We start from the raw sequence: 13,919 nt of genomic DNA on the forward strand, positions 1-13,919 counted from the left end.
GCAGCTTTGTTGAGCCATGGGCAGAGCTATGTCTCAACAGGGGGGATGGTACAGTTAGTAAATCGAATATTCCAACATATGGATTCACGAACTTTACACAAAAATTTTGTGCAGCATGTCATATTTGTAACAAACATCATGCACAAGGAGCATTTAAACCCAAGCAAGGGAGTTTTCCTATATCACCATATCCGTTCCATACTATCTGTATGGATTTCGTAGAACTGAGCAAATGTGAAGGGAAAAAATACTGTTTAGTGATTATAGACATGTTTTCCAAATGGGTAGAAGCTTTTCCTACTAAAAATCCGGATGCAGCAACAGTGGCAAAAGCCCTAATAAAAGAAATAATTCCTAGATTTGGCATACCGGAAAGAATCTATAGTGACAATGGGACACACTTTGTTAATCAGACAATTCAGCAACTTGGGAGATTCTTTGGGATCTCCTTGAAGAATCATTGCGCTTACCACCCACAGTCTGCAGGACTGGTGGAAAGGTAAAATGGAATTTTAAAAAGCAAGTTGAGGAAGTTAATGAATGAAACACAGAAGAATTGGATTTGCTGTTTGCCTTTGGCACTGCTGAGCATGAGAACAGTTCCAAATGTAAAGGGTTTGACCCCCTTTGAAGTGATATTTGGAAGGGCATATTATGTGCCACAGTGGAAAGCTCTCATGCCTGCAGAGCTGGAGGCTGACAGCTCATTAGCTAGTTACATGAGGAAATTGTTAACAAATAAAACTGTTTTGCAGTTGAACTCTTTTTCAGATAAGGAACAGACCAGACCATTAGAAGCAGTGCTGACCCCTGGGTCCTGGGTGAAGTCCAGTTGTATCTGGATGAAAGCGCTCAACTATCGTTGGTTCATTTAATAGAATAAAAGAGAGCTTTGGTTGGATGTGCCTGGATTTTACAATTTTTCAGCTGGAGACGGTTGTTTGTTGCAAGTTGCTATTACACAGAGAGGAATTGTTTGTTTCTATAAAAACGACACACTCCAAGTAGGTTGGAGTAACTGTAACATAACTGTATCTTATAAATGCTATATTAAGGCTAAAGATAAAACTACTAGTTGTAGCACAAATTATGATTCATATTTGAGCTTAATGAAAACAACAATAAAAGATGTACAGAGAAATCCTGAATTGCATAAGCAATTGACTGTTATAGACAAGAAAATGTTTCATTCAGAGTTAACCCGCATCAGTACTAAAGTAGAAAACTGTTATTTTGTTTGTGGGAAAAAAGCATACAAATGGCTACCTGAGAATTGGTCCGGCAGTTGTTTTTTGGGTTATCTGGTTCCAGCTATAAGGCATACTGCAGAATTACCTCTAGGTAAGATACGAAACATAAGAGATGTAGCCCGGAAACCTGGAAATTCAGTCGAAAAACCTGCAAATCCAGTGGGAAAAATCGAAGCTGGTTGGAAGGATCATCCATCCGTGAAAGATAAAGAAAAATTGACTCATATGGACTTGAGTGATAGTGTTATATCCTGGGCTGGAATATTTCCATCCTATGGAGCAGTCAAATCAATCTGGGAGCTGAGAAAATTGTCAAAACTTCTCGAAGTAATGAGTAATGCAACTTTTTCCGCTCTCGAACTTGTGACTGATGAACTGAATGCAATGAGAACTGTTGTGCTACAAAATCAAATGGCTCTTGACTTCACCCTAGCGGCGAGAGGTGGTACGTGCACGCTTATCAAAGAAGAATGCTGTGCATTCATACCAGACAATCGACATGAGATAAATGATCACCTAGAGGTAATACAGCAGGTATCTGCCATGACAGAACCAGGTCCAAACCTACTGACGAACTTTTTCCAGAGTCAATTTGGCGGGTGGGGTTCAATCCTAATGAATATTCTGATTGCTATTTGTGTTGTTATGCTCTTATTAGGAGCATGTGTCTGTTGTGGGATTCCCTGCATGAAAAGATTAGTCAGAGAATTTGTTGATATATCTGTAACTGAGACTTTGTACCAAGACATTGAATTGGATCTATTGATTCCAAATGAAATTCTTTCCGAAATATAAACCAAATGACTTGCCTAGTTAAAAGTCCTTAAAGGAGAAGGCTAGGGAACGATATGATATTGTTTATGTTTCTGAATAGAATAAAAAGTATTAAAAGGGAGGAAAATGTTAGAAAAATATGTATTTTGAACATATATAAAGTGCTAGTTTAAAAGCAAATAGTATGTAATGCATTTTATTCCATTTTATAATATGGCAGTAAGAATGATCTTACATGTAATTGCTTGAAGCTTTGGAGCTGCAGTGTGTTTGAACTCTGACCCTGGCAGTAGCCAGCTCAGCAAGCTTATGTTTCTCACTAATGATTATCTGCTGGGTCAGGAAAATGAATGTATAAAGCATTGAAAATCTTTCTTCCTTCCTCTGAGATGGTTGGCCTTGCGAATATTATCAGAGATAAAGCACAGCTGCTAAAAGTAATGTTGCGAGAAGAACAAAGAAGTATATTACAAGACTGAACTGACTATTGTATTCGAGCAGGACTGAAACCTTGAAAGAATAACATTTACAGAAAGACATTATAACTGACCAGGTGCTTTGCAAGGCTGTATTATTCTCATGGAAAAACTTTTAAAAAGTATAACATCAGCTTTTTCTTATGAATAGAATATTGTAGACCATAGTGATGTAGGTGCCCTGTGACTGACCACGTCAGTGAGGTGGGCACAGCTTGAATGTATGGCTATAAAATATAGCACATTTCCTGTATCATGCCAGACAAAACTCTATACTTGTATTGTATGGTATTTTGCCTCCTGGTGTACACTAGTAAAGTTTTTTGCATCTGAGCCTCCTGTGTTGTCCTAATTTGTTTTAATTTAACAACTCCTGTCTACTTTCTTCATCTCTTTGACAATCCCACTTCTTCTTTGCCAACCTCTTTGCCTGTATACTCTTCTGTACTTCCTCATTCCACCACCATGTCTCCTTGTCGTCCTTCCTCTGTCCCGATGTGATACCAAACACCTTTCTAGCCGTCTCTCTTATTAGTTCTGCTGTAGTTACCCAGCTATTTGGTAATTCTTCACTGCCACCCAGTGCCTGTCTTAACTCATCCCTGAACTCCACCTCACAATTACCCTTTTTCAATTTCCACCATTTGATCCTTGGTGCTGCCCTCACACCCCTCCTCCTCTTCTTGATCACCAATGTCATCCTACAAACCACCATCCTATATATCTATATCTATCCATCTATATATATATATATATATATATATATATATATATATATATATATGCAAAAGCAACTGTTTTTAACTTATTCTGAAGCTGTTTCTATTGGTTCATAGGTGTTTACTAGTCTAACGGCCACAAGGGCATTTTTAAGCCTAGCTGTGCATCCCAAATCTCTGACAAGTTCTGATACCCTTGATAAGTGTAAGAATGGGCCTGAAAGATGAACCATTTATAGGTTACCTGTTTGCATCAGAGACATATGTGCCAAACCAGGGATTAATTTCCGGTTTCCCATCCAATTGTTCAAGTTGCACTTGAATTGGATTAGGGAGGAAATCTGCTTCACATGGATGGGGAGCCTGTTCCATCGGTGGGATAGTCCCTGGGATGCATACCTATCTCTTCTGCAGGTCCTATTTATATCACAGGCAAGGTGTAAGACTTTAGAATGGCTAATTCTGGTACTGTTTGTTTTGAGGATATGCAGCAGTTCCAGCCGAGTGGGGTCTGACAATGCCCTTTATGCCAGGCATAGATCTCTCCTCAAAAGCCTGTAGGAGACACAATATAGGGATAGAGCCTTGAGGTGGTTTGCATAGGACATATTACTTATGCCCTATATTCCTTTAGTGAGGAACCTCTGTGGATGTTCCATTTGTTAGATATCCCTGGTTAGGTACATACCAAATGGGGCATTGTACTCAATGATAGGTCTGATGAACGCCAAATACAATGGAACAATGGCTTCCTTGGACTTAGATGCCATACCTTTGTTTATATGTTGCACAACATATAGTGATTCCTTCACCACTGTGGACATGTGATGATCAAAGTCTGGATTACTATCTATGTGTGTCCCCTAAGTCCCCGACTATTGGGTCAACTCTAATGGGTGTGTTGCCATTATGATAGTTATCAGGGATGGATGACTTCCTAAAGGATACTATTATGCATTTCTTGGCATTTAGTTTTAGTCCATGACTCTGACACCAGCTGTTTGTCTGTGTGAACCCCTCCTGGAGAACATTTGTGTCAGTGTGAAATTCAATGACAGCTCTTAATTTTCAATCATCTGCAAATTTAGTCAGCCAGAGACCACTGACATTGGCCTTGACTTCAGAGAAGTAAATGCCAAAAAGGAGCTGTCCAAGGACTGATCCTTGAGGGACTCCACTTGCGACTGGCCTCTTTGTAGTGGTGGATTCCTCAATTCTAACTTCCTGGGTCCTGTCTGTGAGCCAGTTGGCTTTCCACCGGGTGACATATGAGTTTGTACCTAACTTCCTGAGTTTGTCAACAATGCCCGAGTGGGGTATTGTGTCAAATGCCTTGGCCAGGTCAAGCTAGGCAGTGTCAATGATTTTGCCCTCATCCACTGCTTTGGTGACCTTCTCAAAGAAGTCCACCAGGTTGAGTAGGCATGATCTGCTCTAGACGAAAGCAAACTGAGTTAAGTCCAGTGTCTGGAGGTTTACTATATCTCTATCGATCATCTCCATGATAATTCTTTCCATGGCTTTACATATAAGACTAGAGAGACTTATGGGTCTGTAGTTTTCAGGGTCTGTAGGTGGCCCAACTTTGTGCAGAGGGATGACTGTTGCCTTTCTCCATTCATGAGGCACGTAGTCTGTTTGGAAGCTACAGTTAAATAGTAATTCCAGAGGCCATGGTAGGTCATGTTTCATGATATTTAGAAGGCATCCTGGGATATTGTCTGGGCCCATTGATGAAATGTTCTTGGTCTTAAAGAGAGCACTAAGGACCTGTTCCCTAGTGATACTAGGGGGAGTTATATTTGATTATATTTCCTGAGGGAAGATTGAGGGGAACAGAAGAGTAAAGTTGGAGCTGCATTAATCAGCGAGGTTTTCTATATCTTCTTGCTCAGTATAGGTGGCTCCATTTACAACGAGCTCTGCACACAATTGTGTATTGCCTTTGAGGTTGCGGACATAGCTAAAGAATGCTTTGTGGTTGTCGTTGGCCTGGGAGGACAAACTTACCTCAAATTTGACTTTGGTAGACTTTATTTGTCCTGTAAGTTGTTTGTTTAGTTTAATATGAGTAATGATAATAGCTGTGTTTGTACTAAGGACTCCTTTTAAGTGACTGGATCGTTTTAAGTTATTTAAACAACAAGGATGTCTGGCATTGGTTAATTTTGACCATATGACTTTCTGTGCTTTTAAAAGGGATGAAAATGTTTCACATTAACATTCTGATGAAGTCCATGGTTTATGGACAAATGCACTCAATTATTTTTCATTAAAGTTTATTTTCGTGTGGCTTACTATGGTCGACCTTGTGTTTTGGGTGTCAATAGTTCAACAAGTTCAGCCTTGGAGAGTTTGTATTGTTCCTGGTTCTTTTTTTCTTTTTTTGGTATTATTTCTTCTCGGTACTGTCAGCATCTAGAGCAAACTGTTGTTGTATTGATTCCCTTTCTGATGATTTCCACACTCTTGTAAAGCATTCATTTTAACTTTACTATATAGCATTTCACGCACCCTGCAAAACTCTGATCTTAATTTGTCAGACCTGTCTGTATTCTCTCAGCTAGGCTTTCTGATTTCCATTATTATTTTCTTTTCTTCATGTCTCCTTGAATCTTCATGCTATATATTTGCAAGCCTGTTCCCCTGAAGTCACAAAAAGTAAAAAATGGCTCTCACACTCTACTCCTCCAATTTCATTATTGTCTTCCCTAAATAACTCTTGGGGGGGCAATAAAGCCTACTTGGTCATTTTTCACCATGTGCACATCATGTCCGTGAAAAGTTTTAATTCAGGCTGTCAGCACAGTGAAGATGTAAATGATGTCAAAACTCATTAGAATTGCTGAATTGCAAAAAATTGTAACCGTGTAGGGATGCTCACTTCATGTAGGCACTTATATAAGCAGTGCACAATTTACAAGTTCTGTTTTATCCTCTTTATTTTTGTTAAAATGTATTGTCTCTATCTGATTTTTTATTTAATTATTTTTGTCAGTGTGTGGTGGGACCTAAGGTGAGTTTCTGTTATGGCACTAACAAGGATATATTACTCTTGTTTCTCTCCTTGTTTTGTGTCCTGCCTGTTGTTTGTATTTCACATCTCTAAACTGTATTATGTTTTCCCAGTGGGTAATACTGACTGGCTACCTTTACTGTTGTATATGTAAACAATAGTTTGTAGTTCTATGATTTTTTTATGTGTATTATTCATCTGTTTTCTTTTAGACCATCTACAATCATGGCATCGAGATGTGTGAATCCACATCTAAGACCCTTTACAGATGCTGAAAAAAATATAATAATTTTTGGCAACATGGTGCCTTCCTCCTGCAAAGATGAAGGTAAGGTATGGTACTTAATCTCAACATTAATAGAATTTGTTGGTGGGATAGATTTGTGTCCCAAAGACTCCCCCATCTGTGGAATAGACTCCCTCTCCATGTCAAGCAGAGTACCTCATTAGCCATCTTTATGAGGAACAAGCTTTTTGTAAAGAATATAATTTGGAATGGTTTCTGAACCGATCCATCTGTTTATCACAGATATGCTCATGAAAACTATAGCAAACAAAAACAACAGCTAACATTTATTTTTCTGATTAGATATGGTATGTTTGAGCATTATTTTAAGCTCTTGAACCATAAGATCTCAGTCTACTATCTTGCAGACATACTACAAAAAGACCTTGTTAAATATCATCTAACTGCAGAGTAGTAGAATGCAACACATCGAATAATTTAAGTGTAGGTACTACAATGACAAGTTTATTATGTGTATTAAAGTTCTTCTTTAGCTCATATGACACAAATCATGCACAATCATTTCTTAGTAGTTTCTTGAGTGATATTGATATGTTTGGCATGCCAGCGATAGACTTGGAAAGATATTACACTATACCTATACGTTGAAAATCATAGGAGATTATTTATTATGAGACTTCTGCATGTTTATAGTTGGCTCAGCAATGTCAGTATCATTTTTAAGCTCTTCCTGGAAGAAATTGCACATATGATGTTTGTGTTTGTTTAGATTTAAGCCTTTTTGTCTCTGTCTGTGTAGTAGTTTCACTTCACATAGGTCCTCTTACTGCTTGGTGGCTCCCCAGACTAAAAGAGCATCAGTTATTTTGATTATATTCTGTAACCCTTCAATTATATTTGCTGCTATTGTAGAACACTTCTGGTATAGAAGAAATGTTTAAATGGTCACTTCAGTATCAACTAAGAGGTTCATTAAATGTGCATCTTTTGGAACCAGCATTGAAGTGCCAAGATCCTTAGTTAGCAAAATAAACTGGATTCAGCTTAGCAGTAGGCAGCAGTGTTTCAACTTCTCCTGTTGTCTGAAATGAAGATAGTTCATTTTTTCCACTTGTTTAGGTCTTGAGGATCTATCGAGATCCTTAATGTGTCCTGCTTCATGTTACTCTGCTGTTTAGGCATTAACTTGTTTATTTTACTTCACTATGACTCTCATGGCTTCCAATTCTTACTCTAATTCTGAAAACAATTGGAACTTGTCTTAGAGTAAGAGTCAGTGATACTAGTGATACTATCTCAGGGGAAATCTTAATATGATATGATATTCATATACAGTTGGCATATAAGTAAATCATTCAAAGAAAGTAAGAAAGTATATATATATATATATATATATATATATATATATATATATATATATATATATATTTATATCAAGTAGCCTCTTAGGTACTGAGGAGGTTGGTGGACTGGGGTAGCACTGATGGTTGCCTAACTGGCTTACCAACACCTACAAATGGAAGCCTTCAAGTGCAAATGTTATCTAGTAAATGGTGATGTAGGCCTGATCTTTCCAACAGGATAATGGTATCATTCTCTAAGTATATATGGCAACCTGAATTTATGGACATGAGCACAAAAGGGCCATACAAGGATGACAGTGTTTATGTCAGTCATCAGGAGAGTAGTTAGAAATTAGAGAAGTGTACCTTTTTATCTACATAAATGAAGGGCTTGTGAGCTGGAAATCATGGTGACCAGAAGAAATAGCAGCAGTGGGAACTGCCTGGCCTGGTTGACTGTGATGGATGTTAGACTTTAGATGGCCAAAGAAAATCAGCCTTAATGTCTCATTTGATGATAGCTTCTTTTGGCTTGTTCTTACTGAAGTCAATGGCCACTTGCCCTTGAGAGTCAAAATAGCTGAGATTCATAGGAGGGGACTGGAAAAAACTTGCAGAAAAAACTTGCAAAATGTTATCAATAGCTTGTTACCCAGATTAAATATGTGACATGGTGCTAAGCATGCAGTGAAATAGAAATATCAGAATCTCTTCTTCTGCATCTGCCAAACACATTTCTGTAGTGTTTCAATGTAGCTAATCCTTAAATACAGCTAACTATTTTTTTTCTTCACAAGCTCAACTATTGCTCACACATTTGTGAAGAATGCCTTTTTGAATATATTTTGTTGCAGGATACACATTGTTATTCTGTGCATAATTAGTAGGATTACATTTGTTGCTATGACCTCTCATGTTGCTTCGTTTGCAGCCTGTTCCATTTAAGGAAAAAATCTCCATCTGTTTTAAATGAATAAGTACACTATGCGAAACAATAATCTATATTTCTTACTTTTATGCTTACATTATAACCAAACTTGACTGATGGTTTCAGTCTATGCACTCCATGAAAATGTCAAATCTTGCATGCTGACATTAAAACCTTATTAATTTTCATTGCAGTATAGACTCAGACAGTATACTGCATTCAGCCCATAAATCAGGCTTAAAACAGATATGCAATTAATCATCAGATTTCTAAAAACAATTTGTTAATGTCAATATAGACAGTATAAAACCATTTTACATTACCATTTCTGCTGCATCTGACAGTTTTACTAGGGTCTATACATGCACTGTATTTATGAATGCAATTCAAATTGCACCCACAATGATTTCAGGTTTGTTCTGCTCTTTTGCTTCCAATGTATTTGCATCTTGCTGCAAAAATATATTTTGCTATTTAAGAATCTGTGAAAATGGTTACAACCTTTATAAAATTTGCAGAACCTACTGAAAGCTTTGCAAAGTACTATATTTGCCGGTGATCAACTTGGTTGTATTGGATATTCTTCTACCTGCTTTTATATTGCTAGGCACCATCTCCAATGAAGATGTAACACCCTTTTTGTCATTCTTCTTTTTGGCATTTTAGTTTTTTTTACTTCATTTTAGTTTCTTTGTCACTTGCAGTACAGGCATCCACCTCCTTAGTCATGCTTCTAATCTGAACATTTGAATGCTTACGCACTATATGGTTACTTTTTCCAGTAGAAAATCTGCTTCCTATAACAACCAGACCTTAAAATGTCTGATTCTACATGCAGCACTTCTAGGTTTGTTAAAAAAAAAATCACTGTTTGTAAAACTCTCAGTATTATGTTCTGTGCTGTAGTTCAGTTCATAGGTTCATAGGACGATAGTATGCTATTGGCCTCGTGTACCTTATAAGCCTAGCCAAGAATTTCTCCCATGTTCCCATAAAGTCAGAAACTGTTTCCCTTGTCCAGCAGGGACACAGGTGGGATCCCAGGGTGTATTTTGTGTTACCCATCCAGTCATCCAGATTCCTCTTAAAGAGGACTAGTGCGATACTCTGCTTGACATGGAGAAGGAGTCTATTCCACAGATCAGGGAGTCTTTGGGACACAAATCTATTCCACCAACAAGTTCTATTAATGTCAACGACCAGGTTGAGTCCTTGCATGTGGGCTGCATGAGTGGAGTTTGACTTACAGATATACAACAGCTCCATCAAGGCTGGGTCTGAAATTACCTTGTGTGCCAGTCACAGGTCATATTTGAGCAGTCTGTACAAGACTGAGTAGAGGGACAGGGCTTTTAGCCTGTCTGTATAGGATAGGTGTTTGAGACCTTGGATATTCCTGGTGAGGAACCACTGTGGTCTCTCCAGCTGCTGCATGTGCTTTACATTAGAACTACAAGACACAGAAATGAGGTTTGGGTACAAACCAATTTGTTATGGGATATTTTGGAGGTTTGAGGTTGGGTGAGCAAGTGGGGGGTTGTAAGGGGGGCAGATTTCGTTTGTGGGGTAAGGCAGGGATTCTAAGTTTAGTATGAAATGGGAGGGTAGATAAGTTTTGGGTAAGAAAGGGTTAATTTATTGAAAGAAGGTTGGAGAAAGTGAGGTAGGTGTAGGGTGGGCTTTGAGTAGTTTTATGTATGGGTAGCTGGTTTAGGGTCACATTTGGTGTGATCTTGTTGTTGCAAGCATTACGTCCATGATGATCATAGGTAATTTGGTGGACAGGTAGGCCTCAGACTAATAATGGTTGCAGGGGGGAGGTGGAGTAGGCTTCATTATTTCAATAATTATTTTTTTTTTGTCACTTTGTAGGTCATGGGTAAACTGATGGTTGGGGTTTGTGGATTTGCAGGCCTGGCCAGTGGAACTTGAGCTTTAAGTTTACAAACCTGGAAAACTGGACAGAGGCCTAGGCAAGACTTTGGCTGTATCACAAATAACAACATCAAAAACTGCTCCTTTCCTTCTTGTGGTGCCACTTTTCTATACATACTTGCATGGTATTTAAAAGGTAAAGGGTAATGGAAATCAAACACCTTTAGACAAATAAGTGGCATCACTGGACTCAGCAGGGCTCAAGTTTCCAATTTTTTAACTTTCTCATTTATCCAGACTGTACATTTTCATAATCATAACCTGTTTGTAACTTAACACTATGAGACCATACTGAGAATTAAGATGTTCCCAGTAAAATGTATGAATTAGTATCACTTGTAGTTCTGCAGCACTCAGCCATGTTGCTTAGCTTAGCCGACGTTGGTGTGTTGTGTGGAGTGTGGATTCCTTAGAGAAAGAAAGGCTTGAGGTGATGGACATGGAGGATGTGGGAGGTTGCAGCATGTTGGTGTCATTGGTTTCAGTTTGGTTGCTGTTGTTGGTGGGGGAGCGGATGTTGGATGCTTGCTGGACTGGTTCATCAGCGTGGGTATTGGTGGGCTGCGAGGCACATGCAAATAACAGTCGGTCATCGTGCATGAGCATTGCATGGCAACTGTTATTAGAACATTCAGGAACAGTGGACAAGCTAGAGGACAGTGGTGGGATGAAGGGCCAAAATAGGGACAATTTTAAATCTAGTACTTACAAGCTTAGGAAGTTAATAGAATAACAGGTTTTGCATTAACATGAATTTTCTGAAGGGTATTAAGTCTGGAATTCAAATGGCTATTATTATTTGCAAATGTTAATTGTTAATGATTTGACACTAATTGGTCAGGAAACTTCAATTTTATAAAAAATGAACCAAGGATGTGAGGCAAAGGTCTGGACAGTTTGCAAATAGTTGTTCAATTGAGAGGTGTGAGAGGCGCATGGGTTCAGTCTCCATCAGGCTGGTCAGAGCTCATAATGAACAGACATTCGGGAGCATGTGTGGTGATGATTGCAGACCATTGCATGAGTGGGGAAGGGAATTAGAAGTTTGGGTGAGCAGTGGTTGGAGGGCTGTAGGCAGGTAAGGTAAAAAAAAAAAAGCTGTGTACTGCTAAATGAGTTTCTGCATGACACAGTGGACCCAGTCATGGGTTTTGCACTGTAAGTTGATTAATTTTTGTTGCATGTGTCCTTCTGTTATCCCCATATATACATAAAAACAAAAAAAAAAAAAAAACAGAGCTTTGCAGCTTCCATTGCTATTGGGTCAGTAGTGTTTCTTGGCTTCTTGAGAGTTATTTGGTTTTGTTGTGGGGATGGAGGTTGGCTTCGCATAATGGTACATTTCTGTTCTTTGACCTCTGCCTTAGTAGTTGGCAGAACACTGAAGGTGATAGACATGTACATTCATGTATACATGTGTGGTGTATATGTGTGTGTGTGTGTGTGTGTGTGTGTGTGTGTGTGTGTGTGTGTGTGTGTGTGTGTGTGTGTGTGTGTGTGTGTGTGTGTATTCATTCATAAACTACATTGGCTGTTCAGTTTATGTGACTTGCAGGCCTACCATATCCATGATGACTTCAAAGTTCAGCTTCACTATTTGTAAATTCACACAATTGTGCTGCGGCTAGGAGGGAGGAGAAGAAAAGGGGGACACAGAATAAATGGGGGAATGGTACATAGATGAATGCATATTGTGGCTGATTATGTTTTCTTCTTTGTTTCTCTTTGTAGATTGTGTAAATGGCAGAGATGACTTCTGAGGTGAACGGAGCAGATGGAAGAAGTACAGACATTGCGACAGAGATGGTCAGTGGAGGAGGACCTGTTTCATGGTCTGCCTAGCAGCTAGACCACAGTGCCTGTGGAACAGGGCAGAGCTAGTCAGAAGAGAAGGCAATCAGTGAAGGGCAGGCAGGTGACCAGAGGGAAGAAAATGCATCAGTCACAGTTGAGAGAGGTGGTCACAGTAGAGGCTTCAGCCTTGTACAGTGCATGATGCTCCTGTGGGTAATGGTATGTTAATGGAAGGTTCGGTAGGCATGTCAGTCCTGAGGAGAGTGAGGATCAGCCTGGGTGCAGGTGATGAAAGGTCATGTCAGGAGACAGGAACCTCACAAGTGGTTTTGAGGGCCTGTGAAGTCTTGGTGGAAAGGAGCACAGTTTCCAGGAGCAGGTTTCTAGGGTGGATAGCCCAGACAAGTGCAGAGTTAGTTTGGCATCGTCCATGGTGGGGGGGGGGGTTAATCTTGATCCCTCACATACCGTCCTCAGTCAAATAAAAGATCTGGAAGGGGGAATATGTAGATATATTTGATTTAATTGACACGGATAGGGTCCAGTGCTGGTAGTGGAATCTGTGAATGGCAAAGATCTACTGGCAACCTTTGCAGCCCTGGGGAGAAGAAGGATTTACAAATTGAGACCAAGAACTTGAAAGAATTGGGTTTAGGCTTTGTGTACTATATGGCAGTTGATTGGAGAAGGATAGTACATTGGTCCTTCCAGCCTTGGCATATTTAATGACGATATGAGAGGCGCAACGGCCACAGGCTGATAATGCTTGTTTGTGGTACAATCAGAGGTTTTGCAAGAGGAAAGTAGTTGATTGGGTCCTGAATTGGGAGGTGAGGCATCCAGACATATGGCTGGCCTCTATGATGGATAGTTTCAATGCGAGTAGCAGGGGGGGTAAGGTAGGAGGAGAAGGGGTTGGGATGAGTTGGGCTTTTAATGCAGGGAGATGTTCATGGACAGAATGTGCATTCTTACACACTTGTTTGAGATGTGCAGGGGTACACCCAGTAGTGCAGTCTGACTGGGAGTAAGGTCATTTGGTCAGCAGGCTTCAGTTTCACCTGAGTCAAGTGAGTTATTGGCTGCCTTTCAGATATTCCAGAGTATGCAAGGAGGGGGGAATTTTTTTGGACAGAGAGGTGGAAATACCTTTCACGGGGCAAGAGGAAGACTTGGGGATGCATTCTCCCATTAAGATGCATGTATTCCGAGTCATGCTCCAATGATATCTGGATGTGACAATGGTGGAGGAACTAATTGATGTTTTTTCTTGGGGATTTTCTATTAAATCAAAGGTGTAAGGGGATTGAGCAGTCTGTAAAAACTTGAGATCGGTACTGGGGAAGGAAGATGCTTTGAAAGCTTTGGTGTTGAAGGAGTATCGGGTGGGTAGGATACTGGTCATTTTGACTGCCCCCTTCCTTTGACAGTTTTAAG

The sequence above is a fragment of the Protopterus annectens genome, chromosome 5.part0, assembly GCF_019279795.1.
Source record: "Protopterus annectens isolate FY-2018-M chromosome 5.part0, PAN1.0, whole genome shotgun sequence".
NCBI lineage: Eukaryota > Metazoa > Chordata > Ceratodontiformes > Protopteridae > Protopterus > Protopterus annectens.